At 36.6% G+C, this 20,509-nt stretch overlaps 1 pseudogene; it reads left to right on the top strand.

Moving 5' to 3' along the window:
• LOC122738196 overlaps window positions 1-17,892 on the top strand; it is a 48,876-nt pseudogene extending 30,984 nt beyond the window's left edge.
• Window positions 17,893-20,509: the final 2,617 nt, after the last annotated feature.

The raw sequence follows: 20,509 nt of genomic DNA, 5'->3' as shown, positions 1-20,509 counted from the left end.
CACAGAAACAGCAACATTGTTTGATGAAGAACTGAAAATGACTTAACTATTCTCAACAATACAATGATCCAAGACAATCTCAAAGGACTATTGATGAAACATACTATCCACTTCCAAAGAAAGAACTGATTTGGGGGGCAGCTAGGTGGCACAGTGAATAAAGCACCAACCCTGGATTCAGGAAGACCTGAGTTCAAATCCAGTCTCAGACACTTGAAACTTCCTAGCTGTGTGACCCTGGGCAAGTCTCTTAAGGCCCATTGCCCCGCAAAAAAAAAAGAAAGAAAGAAAGAAGAAAAAAGAAAGAAAAAAGAAATAACTGATGTTGATGGAACACAAATTGAAACATGATATTTTTCACTTTCTTTCATTTTTTTCTTTTATTCAAGTTTTATTGTACAAAATTACTAATATGGTAATGTTTTACATAATTGTACATGCATAACCCATATCTGATTTCACCTCAGTGGGGGAGGGAAGGAGGAATAAAAATTGAAACTCAAAACTATAAATAAAAATGTTTGTTACTTTAAATAAAAATATATTTTTTAAATAACAATTAAACTAAAGTGTTTATTGGCATGAACTGAATTTAGTCCTGAAAAGTAAAAGCATTTGTTCAATGTCACACACCTAGTAAGTAGAATAGCCAAGAAGTGAATCCAAAATCTCAGATGCTAAGTTAACTGATCTCTCCAATTATACCACATTTTTTTCTCTTATAAAAAAATAACTAAACTTGTTTTATCCATAGATAAAGCAGTATCAACTTGAAATGCATTTTGCTTACAAAAGAAAAAGTATGACCTGATAAGGTGGTACAGCTATAAAAAGGACTAAAGCTATGTCCCCCCATCCCAACTTAACTTATGTATAGATCAGGTCCAATACAGCTCTCTAAAAGAGCTGGTGACAGTGTTATACCTAATAGCTCAAAGTATAAATTTCTGCTTCACTGAACTGCAAATGGGAAATAGATCCCAAATCAATTTGGAGAAATATTAAGGGTTATAGAAAGCTATATTGGGATTATTATTACTGGTTTCAGAAATGTAAGATAAAAAACCCCTTTACAAATGACTATATATCTGAATACCCACATGCAGATATCATCCTTTGTAAGACTTTTAGGATACCCTGTACAGATAAAGTCTTTTTTAGGTGCTGGAAAGATGAATTAAAAATAAGATGCAGACCCAGCCCTCAAAGATTTAATGACCTACTGGGAGAGTTAAACTTCAACACATCTGACTGATGCAACCATAGTTTCAATCAGTCAGTCAGTCATCAAGCATTTATTAAATCATTATTCTGCATTAAGCACTAGGTTAAGTTCTGAGACATAAAACCAGTCCCATACTTCAAGGGGCTTACATTCGAATGAAGGACATAACAGGTAAATAGCTGGAAAGGGAAAGAGACAGACAGTGATAGAGACAGAGACAGAGACAGTGACAGAAACAGGAACAGTGGGGGGGGGGGAGGGAGAGAGGGAGAGTGTATGTGTTGTTCTGTCATTTTCAGTTGTATCAGACTCTTTGTGACCCCATTTGGTGTTTTCTTGGCAAAGATACTAGAGTAGTTTGCCATTTCTTTCGCCAGCTCATTTTATAGAAGAGGAAACAGAGGTAAACAGGATTAAGTAACTTGCTCTGAGTCACACAGCTAATAAATGTCTGAGGCCAGATATATCTCAGGAAGATGTATCTTCCTGACTCCAGGTCTGGTACTCCATCCACTATACCACTTAGCTGTTCCAACTATATACATATACGATATTTTACTACATAAATGGGAGAGAATCCCAAAGAAGAAAGGAGGGAAGAAAGTAAGTTCTCCTACAGTTGAGTCTTGAAGGAGCCCAGAGAAGCCAAGAGGTGGAAGAAACTCAACTTATTGGCTGAATTTGACTTTGCTGGATCAAATGGTTTTGGTTTTTTTAATGGTCAACAAATAAAAAATACAGTTATTTCTTATACTCTCTGCAACTCTCCCTTGTTTGTATTACTGGAAAGATATAGTCAGCTATAGATTATTGTATTCCTTGTTCATATTATAATCAAAGATCAAAGTATCATGCATAAATTATCTTCATAAAGATTTTGTAGAAATGAAAATGGCAGCACATAAGCTGATAGTTATTGATATCCACTGTATTGCTTTCCCCCCCACCCACCCCGAGTCATAACAGTGCCTGCATTTGTTCAGTCATTTTCTATTCTTCCCTTCTCAAATGCCTTGAAAATCAATCCCTTGGGGGCAGCTAGGTGGCGCAGTAAATAAAGTACCCACCCTGGAGTCAGGAGTACCTGAGTTCAAATCCAGCCTCAGACACTTAACACTTACTAGCTATGTGACCCTGGGCAAGTCACTTAACCCCAATTGCCTCACTTAAAAAAAAAATCAATCCCTTGATGTTTTTAAGTTTAGATCATTTTCAACACTGAGGATTTCTTCAATCAATTGTATATGCATAATTTAAATATAGGAAGTAGAACATGAGCTGAGCCTTGAAGGAAACCAAGGATTGTAACACAGAGAGATGAATAAAGAGAGCCTTTCAGGCATTAGGCACTGTCTGGGAAATGGAATTCTGGGGTTAAAGAATTGCAAGTAGCTAACATTTAGGGGGCAGGTCATAGGTGGAAAAAGGGATAAAGAAAGTGCTTCATATATTTAGGGATTTAGGGATGATGTTGATATTGTATAAACTGTAAGGGAATAAAGTTTAGTTGGCTATCAAATGTATATCAACCCATTGTCTCAGGGGTTTGCATATCAGATAGGAACTAGAGTGGTGTCTAATGCTCATATCATAGGATTCCCAAGTTATTCCAGGGGAGAGACCTAATCATTTTAATTAGCGTAGGATATATTTTGGTAGCCATCCCCTCATTATTTCTACAAATACTGGGAAACAGCACTAATATAATCTAGTAAATGACCCAAATGGCATTTGTATGTGACAATAGAATGCATGAAATGTTTCTTTTTCTTCCTTCTTTCCTCTACTTTCCTTAAATTCATCCTTGGGTATTTTTTTTGTTTGTTTCTTTTACTCTCCTTCTTCCTTTTTGTTGACCACAGATATATCTTCCTGTTTATTAGTTCAGGATAACATTCTATCTAACTTGCCTTCTCTGAACCCACATATACTTAATGTATGTGTTGCCAAAGGAGACATTCGGATTGTCCAATTCCATAAAAAAAAAATCCAACCTACCTTGTGAAAAGATTGATTAATGTCTTCACATATTAGCCCAACTTTCAAGATTCTAAAATTAATCAAGAAGCAAAAATAGGTCACAGACAATCCTCAGTGGCCACTGGCAAGTAGATCAGAGAAAGACCAAGCCAAAAGAGGCTTTTGAAACCATATTCCACTCACTTTGAGGTGCAGAGAATTTAATGAATTTGCAAAAGTTCATCAAAGGAGTAAGTAGCTGAGTGAGGTTTAACACTTGAGCCATCTAACTGCAAAACAAGTGTGGTTGTCCCTGCCCATCAGTGTTCTTTTCAGCTTCTAAAATAGAACTTTAAGAAGTTCAGATGAAACTTTAGACCATCAACAGTAAAATGTCAGATATGCAAAAGACTTTTAAAATGCTTTAGTCTCATCCTCCCATTTGGCAGATGGAAACAAAGCCCAAATAAGGGAAATAATTTATGCAATGTCACCCTATTAGTTATTGACAATCAAGACTGTATTCCAGGCACCCTGACTCTCAAGGCTGGTCTTCTCACCACTACACTGAGCTTTCTTTCAAAAGCACAATGAACCTTGCCCACTTTTCATAAGAAAGTTTTTTAGAGGTATTTTAGAAGGTTGTTGGATTGGATACAGCCCCTGCAAACTTACTTAGCTTTTCCAATCTAAAGCCAAAATTTAAGAAAAGTACAAGTATCTTGGGTGAGAAAAGACTCCAGATAATAATGACTAGAAACATGAATCATATTTCCATCTAAATATGGCACTGAAGTTGATATTTAAAAGCCACTTAAAAATATATGGTCTTTGCCAATCTTGGCCTTGAAAAAAGCAAATAATGAGGAAGTTAATTCAGCCTTTCCTTGCAGAGGTGGGAAACTATGGGTACTAAATGTGGTATACACAGGAAGAAATTATCCTTGTGTTTTTTAATTTTATTTAACTGGTTATCTTTTTACAAATAAAGGTTCATGGGGGAGAAGGAAGTGACAGTTAGGTGAGAAGGATTCAGAAATGATGGTGATGTTTAAAAGGCAGTAAAAACTTCAATTTTAAGAATGGTCTTTGGTCTATATAAATTAAGGGGAAATATTTGTTTATTAATATATATCTTATTTTCAATTCATGGAACAGAACAAGCATTTCTATTACACAGTACAATAAAAAAGACAATTGCTCATGAAACTGCAAATCTACAATGTACAATTTGCTATTTCCTCCAAATACAGAAGAAATATATATAAATTTCTTTTCTCTTCCTTACCATTCCCTTCACCCAGAGCTCTGTATCATTCCCAAATAGGTTTACAGATATATGTATATTTTTAAATTTTTACCATAATTCTTTTTATTACTATTATGATTTTATGATTTTGAGACTGTGCTCAAAATCAGTATACAAGCATAAACTTTAAGGAAAAGTTTCCTACTTCCTTGCAGGTTTTTTTGTTTGTTTGTTTTCTTACTTTGGGTTTGGTTTTATCTTTGTTTTATATTTTGCTTTTGGGGGGTTGGGGGGTATTTTTTTTTTTGCTTTTTGCAGTGAAATCAGCTTTACTTTTCATGCTATGCTGATGGTCCCTGATGAAATTCTCAGATGCCCCAAACTTAGAAAGGATAACAAAAACTCAAGGCTTTATCTACAAAGATATTCCCTCAAATAGCCCACAATTTTCACACCAAATACAGATCATGTCTCCTCAAGTGGTTTGTACCAAGTTGACAGATCCAATTAGAGTCAAAATACCTAGAAGTCATAATAACATAGCAATGAAATCAGGGGGAATCTTTTTTTTTCTTTCTTATCAACAATACAAAGAACTGAGGAACATAAATGAGTAATAAATGACTTTTGACCTCTATAGTGTTAATCAAGTCTGGGGATTTTAAGGAGCAAAGGAAAACATCACACATAGTTTATCTAATTATGCTGAGTATTAATACAGTAGAATCTAATTCATTGAATATACTCACTCAGACTGCCCTTCCCCCCCAACAAAAAAGATACAGTACAGGTGTGTCTATACTTCATTGCCACTTCAGGGCCTCCCCCTACCTCAAATACCTCTCTGCTCCTTGGTGTGGTTGAGTGAAATGAAGTTACACGTGGGACTTCCCAAACAATTGGAAGATTTTTTTTTTAATTTCTGGGTGTTTTTTTTTTTTACATTTTAAGTTTTAAATTGTTTCCCTCCCTCCCCACCTAGCACAAGAGAAGGCCACCATTTGATGCAGATTTATAAATAGATAGATAGATAGATAGAGATAGAGATATATACAATTCTTGATGAACGCAGCTGTTAGATATTGTACAGCTTGAGGGGTTGTTTGTTTGTTTTTACTGAGATGGACAAAGAATTGTAGTTATTTACAAGTTTACCTACTAAAATAAACAGATCTCAGGCATCTCTGAATACACCAATCATGAATAGGTCAGCTAAGGCTAAACACAAGTATTGCTAGAATTGCTTTTCTGTCAGAGCCTACACACATGGATATCTTGCAGCTTCTATAACTGTATTTAATGACAAGCCCCACCCACTCATCCTCTGTGGGCAGGAGCCTGTCTAACCAGCCCACATCATTTAGTAATGAGGGCCAAAATGGATGTGAATCTTATAAACAGTTTATTCCCTAGGGGAGAAAAGTTAAAAGGTTTCATTCATTTTAGAAACTATTCCAGGACACAAAAGGATTGACAGTCGTACCATTTACTGGTGAAACACAGCCAGCTGAGTCCACATAGTTCAAAAGAACTAAGTATTCAGAACTAACAAGTCTTAGATTCAAACCTGACCTCTCCTTCTCACTAGATATGTAACAACAGGCACATTACTTAACATTTCTGTGCCACAGTTTCCTCAAGGGAAAAATCAAGATAATGATAGTACATACTTTAGGGTTGTTGTGGGGTTCAAAAGAGAAAATGTGTAAAGTGTTTTGAAAGAGAATTCATGAGTAGAACCAGGAGAACATTGTACAAAGTATCAACAACATTTTGTGTTGATCAACTCTGATAGACTTGATTCTTCTCAGCAATACAATAGTCCAAGATAGTTCCAAAGGACTCATGATGGAAAATGCTCTCTAAATCCAGAAAAAAAGAACTGTGGAATCTTGATGCAGATGGAACCATACTATTTCTATTGTTTTTGTTATTGTTGTTTTTCTTTTTTAAGGTTTTTCCTTTTTGCTCTGATTCTTCTCTCATTACATGACTAATGCAGAAATATGTTCAATGTGATTGTACATATATAACCTATATCAGATTACTTGCTGTCTTGGGGAGGTAGGGAGGGAGAGGAGGGAGGGAGAAAAATTTGAAACCAGAAATCTTATAAAAACAAATGTTGAAAACTCTCTCTACATGTAACTGGAAAATAATAAAATATTTATATGGAAAAAAAGAAAGAGAATTCATGAAAAGGTATCAGGTATAAAAAGACTAGAAAAGTCAATTGAGGGAGTTGCAAAGAGTTTTAAATGCCAAATGTAAGAGTTAATATACACTCCTTCATAGGGAGCTACTGTGTTTATTTAATAGACAATAACATAGTCAGACCTAGACATTAGGAAAATCACTTTGGCATATGGAGAATGCATTGGAGTGAGAAGACACTTGAAACAGGAAGAGTAATTAGGGGCTCTTGACAAAGTCCAGGTGAGTAGCAAGGAGGGCCTGCACCATCATGGTGGCAGAGAGAAAAGAAGGTTGAGAGATACTATGGAATAAAATTATAGGGTTTCACAAATGATCAGATATGTGAGTTCAATGAGAGTGAAGATTCAAAGGTCACATGGAAGGTGGTAGCCTGAGTCACTGGAAGGATACTATAACAAACCCTCACAAAAATAAAGAAGTTTAGAGGAGAAAGAAGTTTGGGAGGAAAGAAAACAAAATCTTTTGCTTGAAAGCGAAAAACTGATGAAAATTGAAAAACAATACTTTGATGTAGTGAAAAAAACTCCCATCAAAATGAGTCACTGCCAAATGCCACTTGCAATTCCAATCTCTTTTGCCCCAAAAGAATTGGTGGCAACAGAAAAATTGGCAGATGGAACAGTACTAATCAAATGGAACAAGTGCCATGTCTTTTTGTTAGATTTTTTTAAGCTGACACATTAGAGTCAGTACAACAACAATGACCGCTTCTTCCATTTGATGTATCCCCTTTAGATCATTTTTCAGTACACTGAACAGGAAAGGAAAAAAGTGAGTGGGCACAAATCAGGCAAGTTATACTTCCATCCTTTTCCATTGTGGGAAGCTTTGACTTACATCATCTACTTTGCTGTATATGTATATATATATATTTTTTTTTGCTACTAAAATGATCCTACAAGAATTACTTCTTTAAAAATGTTGATTGGCAGTTCATTTCATGTCTCTGTACACCCACACACTTGCAGGGTCTGTTGGCATGGATGCTTATCGTGACACTTAGTAATGGCACTTTGTTTCTCATACAAAATTTTTATTTCACCTTTCTTGAGAACTATGTTGCTATAGCAAATAAATGCTACAGTTTAAAGGTTTCTGACAGGACTGGAATCATTAAACTGACTTTTGTAGCTGCATATGCTAAAGAGAGACAGACAGAGAGGAGAGAGACACAGACAGAGACACAGACAGACAGGGGTGGGAAGAGAGAGAGAGAGAAAGAGAGAGAGAGAGTGAGAGAGAGAGAGAGAGAGAGAGAGAGAGAGAGAGAGAGAGAGAGAGAGAGAGAGAGAGAGAGAGAGAGAGTTTGAGCAAGAAAACAGTAAAAATGAGGCTATGTGCCTGAATTTAATGTTGGTCTGAATAATCATCCATGAGCAGAGGAAGGTAATTCGTTCAAAAACAATAGTTAATCATTTCACACAGCAGACATGCATAGAATGATAGACTCCTAGATTTAGACCTGTGAGGAACATAAGAGGTCATCACCAAGCTCCTCTGTGTTCAACTGAAAAATATGAGGCAAAGAGAAGTAATTTGCTCAAGACAACAAAACCAGTAAAAAGCAAAGCTGGGGGGGGGGGGGCGCAGCTAGGTGGCGCAGTGGATAAAGCACTGGCCCTGGATTCAGAAGTACCTGAGTTTAAATCCGGTCTCAGACACTTGATACTTACTAGCTATGTGACCCTAGGCAAGTCACTTAACTTCCATTGCCTCTTAAAAAAAAAAAAAAAAAGCAAAGTTGACAGGTGAACCAAGATAATCTAATTCAAAACCAACCATGGTTTCCCCTTTGCTATATCATTTGGTTTAGACTTTGAAGCATCTTTTATTTGTTTATTTTTTTTTTAATAAAAGAGCCACTGCTGGTCTTTTACCTTCATGTGTACTTTTTTTCTTTTTTTTTTTTTTGGAAGGGCAATGAGGGTTAAGTGACTTGCCCAGAGTCACACAGCTAGCAACTGTCAAGTGTCTGAGGCCAGATCTGAACTCAGGTCCTCCTGAATCCAGGGCTGGTGCTTTATCCACTGTGCCACCTAGCTGCCCTTAATATGTACTTTTTTGCTTTTCTTGGCGGGGAGGGGCAATGAGAATTAAGTGACTTGCCCAGGGTCACACAGCTAGTAAGTGTAAAGTGTCTGAGGCTGCATTTGAACTCGTCTTCCTGAATCCATGGCTGGTGTTTTATCCATTCATATGTACTTTTCATATGCCCCCATTCATATGTACTTTTAAAAAATTACAGCAACATTGATGCTGAATCAACATGAGTTCTTAAAAGCAAGTAATTTACTTTTTTTTTTTTTTGGTTTTTGGCAGGGCAATGGGGGTTAAGTGACTTGCCCAGGGTCACACAGCTGGTAAGTGTCAAGTGTCTGAGGCTGGATTTGAACTCAGATACTCCTGAATCCAGGGCCAGCGCTTTAACCACTGTGCCATCTAGCTGCCCAAGTAATTTACTTTTTATCAATAAAATTAATTTGGACAATTAACCAGTCAAAAGAGGATAGAAGAGAGATTAGTTTAGCCTCAAAAGTCCAAAATTTGTAGGTGATCCAAATGACAAAGGAAAGATTCATAGGATAGATCTGGATAAAAAATGGATCTTATCTCCTAGGTAAGGAAATCCCATCTGCCAATCTAGGCCAGCCCCTTCTCTACAATTTAAAGTCATAAAAAGCTCTCTTGAGCACTGATAGATTAAATAAATTGCCCAGTGTCAATGTCCATTGTAGTTAGGTCTTTGACCTTCTTCTTGACTTGGAAGTCTGTTCTTTGCTAGCAACAAAGAAAAATGTCTCTGCAGATGCATACACCAAAAATATCATTATGGTTAGATATGGTTAGAAATAGAGGTGTCACCACAATGCTGCAAGAGTAAGAATTGTGCTATAGGAAACGACAAACAGGATGATTCCAGAAAAACCTGGAAACGCTCATGAACTGATGTATAGTGAAGTGAGCAGAACTGGGAAGACATTGTGCGTAATGACAGCAGTATTGTTCAATGAGCAATTGTGAATGACTTTACTCTCAGCAATACAGTGATCCAAGACAATCCCAAGGGACTTATGATGAAGCATACTATCCACCCCCACAGAAATAACTGATAAGAAGAGCATTTGTGGATTGTACATATATAACCTGGTTGCTGTCTTGTGGAGGGGGGAGGAAAGGAAGGGAGGGAGAAAAATTTAGAACTCTAAATCTTATGAAAATGAATGTTGAAAACTACCCTTACATGTAACTAAAAAAATTAAAATAAATGTTGCAAAAACTCTATACTGCCCGATGAAAAACTAGTAGATTTTTTTTCCTTTTATCCCTTTGAGAGGAAATATATTCATAAATCAAAACTTATATAGACAGATAAAGCCAACATCAAATAAACAGCATCATCTTATATTTGCAGTTTTCCTTGTCTATAGTTTATTTATACATAGTTGGTTTTGTGTCATCTGTTCCATTAGACTGTCAGTTCTACAAGAGTAAGGACTAACTTGCCTTTCTTTGTATGTCTAGCACTTATCACAGTGTTTAGCACATAGTAAATACTTAATAAAGGCTAGTTCAGGGGGCAGCTAGGTGGCACAGTGGATAAAGCACAAGCCCTGGATTCAGGAGGACCTGAATTCACATCCCACCTCAGACACTTGACACTTAATAGCTATGTGACCCTGAGCAAGTCACTTACCCTTCATAGCCCCATAGATAGATAGATAGATAGATAGATAGATAGATAGATAGATAGATAGATAGATAGATAGATAGATAGAGGAATGAATTATAAAATAAAAATAAAGGCTAGTTGACTGACTTCTGAGGGCAATAAAGATTTTTTTTTCAGAATGGTTAAGATGTTTCTGAGGTATAATGTAGATAATATAGATTCTGAGAAAGCACTGCTTCTTTCTTGGCATCAAAATAATCCATATAGCATTGTCATAAAGCTAACATAATGATAAACTTGCTCCAATAAACAGCCAGCATTCAAAACTTAAGAAAATTATTTTTAAATTCCAAAAACTCCAAAGTGGGGTGTCTACTAGAGTGATTTTGTTTCTATATTTAGAAAATTGTCATTAATAAAGCATGACTCAATCTTTTGGAAAGAACACATTTAGTATTTTAAGACACCTCATTAAAATAAGATGATCTTCATCAGAATTATTCCCTTTGGGCTTGGAGTACCAATACATGAAGGCATTGCCTATTACTGGCTTGCTTAAATAAAGAAAACAATGCTGTCTTATCTTCCTCTGTCTTATGAAAAAAAAAAAACAGATTCCTCTTATTCTACTTGTTCTTGTCCAAAATGGTAATTTTCTTAGGTTTGTTTTCATGGTGTCCATTTACCTTATTCCAATCATAAGACCTTTCAGGTGATAGATCTGAATCTGGAATAAATAACAGAGATTATCTAGTCAAACTATGACACTTCAGGTACTGAAACTGAGATCCAGATATGAGAGGGGGCATGCCCAAAGTCAGACAGGTGGTAATAATAATAATAATAATAATAATAATAATAATAATAATAATAATAATAATAATAATAATAATGTGTCTTAAGTTTTGCAAATCACATTACAAATGTTGTTATTAGAGGTAGTAGACACATAGATAGTAATTGAAAGAACCAGGACTCAAGCCATGGGTTTCTTGCTCTAAATTTGGCATTCATTTACATAATCCAAGTTCCCACTGAACTACACAGCTAATAGAAAATACAGAGAACTCAATGATAGAGTCATATATTGTTTTAAAAAGAAAAGTGTTACTTTTTATTTAAAAAGTTTAAATTGCATGAGATAAGCAAGAAAAACCTATGTACAACAAAGGAAAGCAGATACAAGGATCAAAATAACTATCCATTAAAGAAATTCTAATTAAAACAACTCTGAGGTATCACATCACAACTATCAGAAATGACAAAGGCTGAAGGGAAGGAAGGAAAAATAGATACACTAATGAACTGCTGGTGGAAGAGTGAACTGGTCCAATTATCCTGGAGAATGATTAAGAACTATGCCCAAAGTACTATAAAATTGTACATACCCTTTGACCCAGCAATACTGCTGTTAGGTCTATATCCCAAAGAGATAAAAGAAAAAGGGAAATGATCTACATGTAGAAAAAATTTATCTTAGCTCTTTTGCGGTAGCAAAAAATTGGAAATAAAAGGGATGCTCACCAAATGAGGAATGGCTGAACAAATTATGGCATATGATTGTGATGGAGTACTACTCTGCTGTAAGAAATGATGAGGGAGTGGTTTCCAAAAAATGGCAAGAATTATAGGAACTGATGCATTTTAAAGTGAGAAGAACAAGGAGATCATTGTACACAATAACAGCAATAGTGTAATGATAATCCACTGTGAAAGACTTGGCTACTCTGAGCAACACAACAATCCCAGACAATCCTAATCAACTTATGATGGAAAGATACTATTCATCTCCAGACAGAACTGATGAACCCTGAGTGCAAATTGGAGTACAATGTTCTCTTTTGCTTTATTTTTCTTGCTTCTTGTGAACTGGATGATGTGGAAATGTGTTCTGCATGATTTTCCATATAGATTGACATATTGATTGCATTTTCAGTGGGTATGGGAGGGGCTGGGAAGGGGGAGAGAAAATTTGGAACTGAAAATTTAAAAAGAAAAAGTGTTAAAAAGAAATAAATAATAAATTTAAATGTTAAAAACAATTACAAGAGAGATCCTTACCTACAGTACCTACATTTCAGGGTTGTTGTGGTGAGCATATGAGATAACATTTCTAAAATACTGGATACAGTGCCAGGTACACAGCAGAAATCATTTAAATGTTAGTTGTTCTGGTGGTTGCAGTTGCTATTCCTGACTCCGAAGCTACCTCCATATCGACTATACCATATTGTTTCCCTATATGCCAATAAAATACTCCTCCCTAAAAAGGAAATGGAGTTATTTTAGTATGACTTCATTTTTAGGACACTCTTGGCAAAGACCACTTTCTTTTCCAGATGTTTACAAATCATCATTTTAATTACATGTTCTAGACTTTTGCCGAGAATCAAGTTTAATATCATTTCTTATGATTTAAAGGCCCTACCGTTTTTCTTCCATTTTGTTTAATTGGAATTTTTGATCTTCTCTAGTCCTATAGTATCATTTCTATTCCCCCAAATCTTGCAGACATCATCAGCAGTGATTCAAAAATTAAAGATACCAATTCTTTGAGAACCCTGGGACAAAATTTGCCTCAATCTATCTTTGGGTACAAAATACGTGAACTGTGATATGTCGAGACTGATTTTTACAAACTTAACACCTCTATCTGAACTTATAAACCCAAATAACTCATGTATTGACCCAAAAAATAGACATAGAGATACACACAAACACAATTTAATAGCATGATGCAATGGTGTAAGTACTCAAGTTGGATGCAGAAGACCTGCATTCAAGTCTAAACTAACACTTATGACTTATGTGACCTTGGACAAATCATAACATCTTTGGGACTCAGTTTCCTTTTCTGTAAATTAGTGGTTCTTACACTATGATTTGCAAACTTCTAGTGGTGCCCAAGATCATTTCAGGGAGTCGCTGACATTAAAAGGCTATTTTCATAATAATATTCGAATAATGTTTGCCTATTAAAATATGCCTCCTTTTCTAACTACCTATCTGTTTGAAATAAAATTCTCTTTATATACTTCAACCATAACAACCTAGCACAACAGTCTGAATGCAGAAGCAGATACAAGAATCCAGTTTTTTTCATTAAACCAGACATCAAAATGATATGCGAAAATCTATGACAATGAAACTTTTGGCTTACATTTTGATTTGTATACTATAGCTATTTGTCATAAAATATGACATTTGGGGCAGCTAGGTGGCGCAGTGGATAGAGCACCGGCCCTGGATTCAGGAGTACCTGAGTTCAAATCCGGCCTCAGACACTTAACACTTACTAGCTGTGTGACCCTGGGCAAGTCACTTAACCCCAATTGCCCCTCAAAAAAAAACAAAAAAAAATAAAATAAAATAAAATATGACATTTATGCTGACATCATGTATTTGTTATTATTTTAATGAATTATAAACATTTAGTTTTAGATTTCTAATATGATACATGTGGGCAGATATAATTCACATAATCTAAATATTTAGGTGGTCTTCAATAAATGGGGATAATGTAAAGGTTCCTAAGACTAAAAAGTTTGTAAATCATAGGCCCAAAATAATTGTGATCTCTAAGAATTCCTCCAAGGCTTCCTCTATGTTAATTGAGCCTAGGATGGGTTACTCCAATATAAATGAAGAAAACAAGAAAGACAACCAAACTTAGCTTAAAAACAAAGGACCAGGTGAAATTTAAATGGCAAAAGTTACAGCAGCCACGGGGTAAGCTATAAAAATGAAAAGTAACATGTTCCAAATCCTAATTACTCTATTACATAATTTTCCTTGTCTTTCTTTTTTAATAGGAGGGTGACCATTATTTCTGCCTATATATGAGAGAGAGGTATTGGTTCAGGTTCAAAATAGAGTGGATGGCATGCTGGACTTGGAAACAAAAAGTCCTGGATTCCAATTCTGTCTCAGATATTTGGGAACAGTATAACCCGAGGAAAGTCACTTGATTTTATTAAACCTGTTTCATCATCTGTAATGCAAAGTATCAGCTATTTAATAGGGACATCTTGAAAAGTAAATCAGATGATATTTCTAAAGATCTTGGGAAACCTTAAAGCACTCTGAAGTGTAGGCTATTAGTATCGAGAAAGGCTTAATGTATAGAACCAAATTATTCCAATGTATGTGACCTAGAATATGTCACTTCCTTTCTCTTGTGCTCCATCTCCTCTGTAAAGGGAGGGCATTAAACTGACTGACCTTGTAGCTCTAAATCCTGTGAGTCTGTGACCCTAATGGCTCAAAAATTATCCTGCTTCTTCCCATTTTATAAGCTATTTCCTGGACCTACTTTATCTGAGAACAATTTCTAAGTACAGGGGAGATTCCCTGGGAGGAGATGGGGAGGAGAAAAGGGATAGGGCGTATTTATCTCCATGGGGAATGGTAAGTGACACATTCCCAAGTGCAAGAGAGGAAATTCAGCTGAATATGCATAACTGAGGCAAGTTAAATGACATAAAGAACTCAAAGGGCTCTGGGGGACATGTATGTATTCATCCCCATAAGGTTTCCAAGCCATAAATCTATTTAATTAGATTTAATTACAATCCTGCCAAAGACAACACAGAGATTATGAAATCTGAGAATGACATTTTCTATATTGCTGGAGGGATTGTCTGCTTATGCAAATCAGTGACATAGCTTCACTCAAGAGAACTAATTGAATGAATCCGCTATGCAGGAACCACTAATGAGGAAAAAGAATAAAGGAACCACCAGGTATTCAGGACTGTTTTGAAAAACCCAAACTTCTTGATTCCACCAAACTCTGCTGACTACACATGCCAAAACAATGGTTGGCAATTGCAATAGTGGACAAAGCATTGCATTTGAGTTTTGTGTGACTTTGGAAAAGTCATTTAACCAAACTGTGCCTCAGTTTCCTCATCTACAAAATGAAAGAATCTGACCAGGTGATCTCTTGAGATCTTTTGAAATACATAGGTGAAATAATAAAGTATTACTGAGCAATTCTAGATGGGATAAAGGATTATGTGTCTAATTTTTCTAATTATTCAGCCTTTTCAAAGCCAGGAACAAAGGTAGTATATAGATGCAGAAAGAAAATCTTTGTAATGATTCCATACTTATTTGTTCTGTTTTGTTTCAGGAACTACATGTTCTGTTGATGTCCTCTAAATATCATCCATGGGCAAAGCCCCTATCATTGCACCCTAGGTATAGCCCTGCTATACACTAGGCCTTTCCAAATTGATAGGACCTCCCTGAGTTTGTAACATATTATCACAGTATGTAAAAGCTTAAGGTCACCTATTTTATGGGCCAGTTGATAATGATAATGATAATAATAACACTATTAATAACTGATAGGTAGATAGTGCTGTAAAATTTTCAAAGTACTTTGCATTATCTCAAAAGCCTCACACCAACCTGCTGAGGTGAGTACTGCAAGTATTATCATCCCCACTTTTAGATGGGCATACTGAAGCTCTGAAAAGTTAAATGACTTGCTGAGGGTCACTCAGCAAATATATGAAATATGATTTGAACCAAGCCTCAAGTTCAATACATTAGTGACTACACATAGCTGGCTTTCTTCTATGAAATTTCCTAAGATAAATATATATTGTTCCCAAGCTCATCACTCTTCCGCACATGGCTTAAAGTTTGTTGGATTTTTTTTTCATTCTCTCACTAAATGTACTTTTCTTTTGGTTTCATGGGATAAAGGTAGGATGGATGAGTAGCTTGGGAATCTAAGAACCATCTACAAATTAACTTTGTAGTAGTAGTGTATATTTTATGCAAGGGATCCTGTATGAGTTTACTGCTTTGAAATCATTCTCAGTAGCTCATAGTCATTGACATTCAGATTGGTTTTAGACTTTCCTGATGCATACAGAGTCATATAGACAGGTTCTAGCCATCCCAAGGCCTCGGTTCAAATGCCATCTCTGATGTTAACTACTTTCGCAACCTTGAACAAGTCCCATAACCTCCTCAAGCTTGACTATCTTTATTGGTAAAATGGAGAAGTTGGCCTAAATGGCTTCTGAGATTCTTTCTAGCTTGTCTCTTTATCCATCCCATTTTTACTCAGCTTAACCAACAAGCCAAACTAGTCGTCATACTTTCCCCTCATACCATAATTATTCTATCTCTCCATCACAGACTATTGTAATTCTTTTTTTTTTTTAGTGAGGCAATTGGGGTTAAGTGACTTGCCCCGGGTCACAGAGCTAGTAAGTGTTAAGTGTCTGAGGCCAGATTTGAGCTCAGGTACTCCTGACTCCAGGGCCAGTGCTCTATCCACTCCGCCACCTAGCTGCCCCATACTATTGTAATTCTTGAGCTTTCAATCACCTTGAAAGTTCAAGAGTTAAGCTTTCAGGGTGATTGCCTAGAGTTGAATGTTAGAGAGACCAAGTTTGATGAGAAAAGGCTTGTGGACTAGAATATTTCAATAGAGCAAGGACCTGTAAAGGATCTAACCAACTGACCAACTTGTTTCACCTATCCAAAACCCCATCTCCCACCTCCATGCCTTTGTACTGGCTCTTCTGTATCTCTGGAATGTGAGTGAGGAACTCCTTACTACACCTTTTTAGAATGCTTGGCTTCCTTCAAGATTCAGGTAAAGTTCCACCTTCTCACAAGGCCATTCAAAGCCCTCCAGCTGTTGCAATTTTTCCATGTAAGATTACCTTTCATCTATTTTATCAGTATCTTTTCTGTACCTTGTTATTTACATTTTGTCTCCCATGTTAGAATGTAAGCTCCTTGAAGGGATGTTTTTGCTTTTATTTAATGTTTCCTCAGCTTTCAAAACTAAACATAGTATATTGTAAATTTTTAAGAAATAATTGGTAGGAGGTCCAAGGACAATCACTTTGTGGCAGAGCTGAGCTACAACTATGGCATTGGTGACTATCACCTGGGCAATGACTTCTTGGGCCTCACACTGGTCTCCAGCTAGGCCATCACAAATATCAAGAAGTCTGAGTGGCCACTATGTGAAGTTGCTGAGGGAGTGTTTGAAACTGAAGGCCCAGAAGACCACAGGTTCTTTTTAAAGAACCACAGTCAGCTCCCCTCAGACCCAGTGCTGAAAGTGACCTTGGCCATCTCTGACCTGAGCACATCCCTCCACTACTGGTCGGACCTGCTGGGGATGACAGTTTATGAAAAGGATAAGGAGCAGCAAAGGGCTTTGTTGGGCTATGCAGACAACCAGTGCAAGCTGGAGTTGCAGGGCATCAAGGGAGCAGTGGATCATGGGTCAGACTTTGGGAGGATTGCTTTCTCCTGCCCAAAGAAAGAATTATCAGACATAGAAGCATTGATGAAAAAGGTGAACCAGAAGATTCTGAGCCCCCTGGTTAGTCTGGACACACCCAAGAAAGCAAGAGTTCAAGTGATTATTCAGGCCGACCGTGATGGACATGAAATTTGTTTGTGGGCAATTAAGCATTTTGAGATCTTTCCAAGATGGATCCAAATGGGGACAAATTGTTGGATGATGTAATGGCATCAGACAAGAGTGATGAGTGGTTTGCCAAACACAAAATACATAAGCCTTCTGGATAATGGAAGATGTCACTGAACAAAGACTTGTGCTGTTCATCCCAATTCCCATCTGGCACTAGAGCTGTGGTGTTTTCAAGGGCTCCTGCTCCTACAATTGCCTTTTGGGGAAGGGGAAACATCCTTAATACTATTTAAATTCCAAATCTTTAAAGTCATCTCCTCCCTTCCTATGCCAACCATTTCAGTCACAGATTCAAGCAGCACTCCTTGTTGATCTAAATGTGTTACTGGTGGCACAGGCTCTGCTCACAATTTGCCGGTACTTTAGAAATAGTGGCTTTCCCCAAGAACTGGAACAGACACCTACCCACCTGGGCAGAAGGCAGATGCCAGGGCCTGCTGGAGACCTCCATATCATGCCTAATTTAACAGTCAAATCAGATTCATAAGCAAGGAAGAACATAGGTTAATCACCCCAAAAGAACACCAAAGTCATAAGCTGCTGTTGAGTAGACACTTCATAAATGGGAAGTGGAGAAGGGATGGAAAATTTGGGGCCTTGAATCCAAGGGTCAGGTTATTTAGTCGGTCTTCCTCTTTACTCCTCAAACTTGTGAGGAGCCAGAGGAAAATGCAGTGCCATTCTTACTGGATTGCTTGAAATGATGTAAATGGTATCCGACTTTAAATTGGTTTCCCCTATGATTTCTGTTCCATTTATTGAGCTTGGAGATTTTATTTAACTAATCACTCAGTTGACTGGGGTTGACTTTGTCCATTTCAAAAAGGAGAAAATTCCTCCAAATGTATAGTGTGCTTATAATAAATAGATCTGACTCTTAGGCTCCAGAATTAAAGCAGTGATGGGTTAATTACTTTAGTGAAGCTCTAGAATGGGGTTGGGGACAGATGACTCCAAAGAGACCAATCCTAGAAACACACATTAATATTTATACTGTGAGCCCTTACTCCCCACCCAGAGCTGGGATTTTTGTTTTGTTTTGTTTTGCTAGGCAATGTGTGTTAGGTAACTGGCCCAGGGTCACACAGCTAGTGTTAAGTGTTTGAGGCCAGATTTGAACTCAGGTCCTCCTGAATCCAGGGCCAGTGCTTTATCCACTGTGCCACCTAGCTGTCCCTCCAGAGCTGGGATTTTAAGAGAAAAACCTGACCAGATAGCACCTTAACTCTGTTTTTGAATGCCATTAGGCCTGGGAAATTTTTTCACTCATCCCTGCAAGTCCCAATGTGTATACATTTCAAATGAATTACAGAATTGTAATATTGAAGCTCTCCAAGCATTCAGAAAACAGTTGAGAAATAAGACTTTTTTCCAGAAGAAATTGTGGTTTTATCTTTCTTCTGCTTAATGATTAGATTATGTTTTCTGTGGAGAAAATTGTTTACATAGACTTTGAATTATCAAATAAACTTCCTTCTCAGTGTCAACAAAAAAGAAAAGACTGAGGGGCAACTAGGTGGCATAGTAGATAAAGTACCAGTCCTGGATTCAGGAGGACCTGAGTTCAAATACAGTCTCAGACACTTGACACCAACTAGCTGTGTGACCCTGGGCAAGTCACTTAACCCTCATTGCCCCACAAAGAAGAAAGAACTGAATAATTTCTTGATTAATTGAATGACTGTCTTAGCTTAAATTCTACCTGAATTAATAGGATTAAAATCAACTGGGACTTAGTAGATGGTTTTTGAAACGTTGTGTCCCTGAATCATTCATCTGCCTTCAGGGAATCTAGTAATGAGTCTCCAAGAAATGACTTAGGTGAGTTCTCAGACAGAAGGCAAGCATTCCATCCTTTCAGATATATAGATATAGATATAGATATACACATATATATATGTATGTATATATAGAGACAGACAGACAGACAGACAGCAAATCTAGTGCCCTGGATAAGCAGTAAAACAAGTGAAGTAATGGTTATATCAATTCAATTTTTAAAATAGTACTTTATCTTTCTAAATAGATGTAAAGGAATTTTTCAGGACTCATTTTTGAAATATTTTGAGTTCCGTATTTGTCCCTCACCCCATCCCAAGATGGCAAACAATCTGATATAGGTTATACATATGCAATCATGTAAAATATATTTCTACATTAGTCTTGTTGTGAAAGAAGAAACAGAACAAAGGCATTTTTTTTTAAAAAAGTGAAAATAATATGCTTCGATCTACATTCAGACTCCATAGTTCTTTCTCTGTATGTGGAGAGCATTTTCTATGATAAGTCTTTGGAAATTGTCTTGAATCATTGTACTGCTGAGAAGAGCTAAGTCAATCACAGATGATAATCACACAATGTTATTATTACTGTGTATAATGTTCCCTTGGTTCTTCCCCCTTCATTCAACATCAGTTCATGTAAGTCTTTGGGGTTTTTTTTCTGAAATCTTTCTGTTCATCTTTTCTTAGAACACAATAGCATTCCAAACATTCATATACCACAATTCAGCCATTCCCCAATTAATGGAAATTCCCTCAATTACTAATTCTTTACCACCACAAAAAGAATAGCTATAAATATTTTTGCCTGTGTCCTTTTCCCTTTTTATGATCTCTTTGGCATATAGACCTAGTAGTGTTATTTCTAGGTCAAAGGGTATGCACAGTTTTATACCCATTTGGGCATAGTTACAAATTGCTCTTCAGAATGGAT

This window comes from Dromiciops gliroides, chromosome 2, assembly GCF_019393635.1.
Source record: "Dromiciops gliroides isolate mDroGli1 chromosome 2, mDroGli1.pri, whole genome shotgun sequence".
NCBI lineage: Eukaryota > Metazoa > Chordata > Mammalia > Microbiotheria > Microbiotheriidae > Dromiciops > Dromiciops gliroides.
The sequence above is the reverse complement of the archived record's forward strand: the minus strand, read 5'-3'. Positions and strand labels throughout refer to the sequence as shown.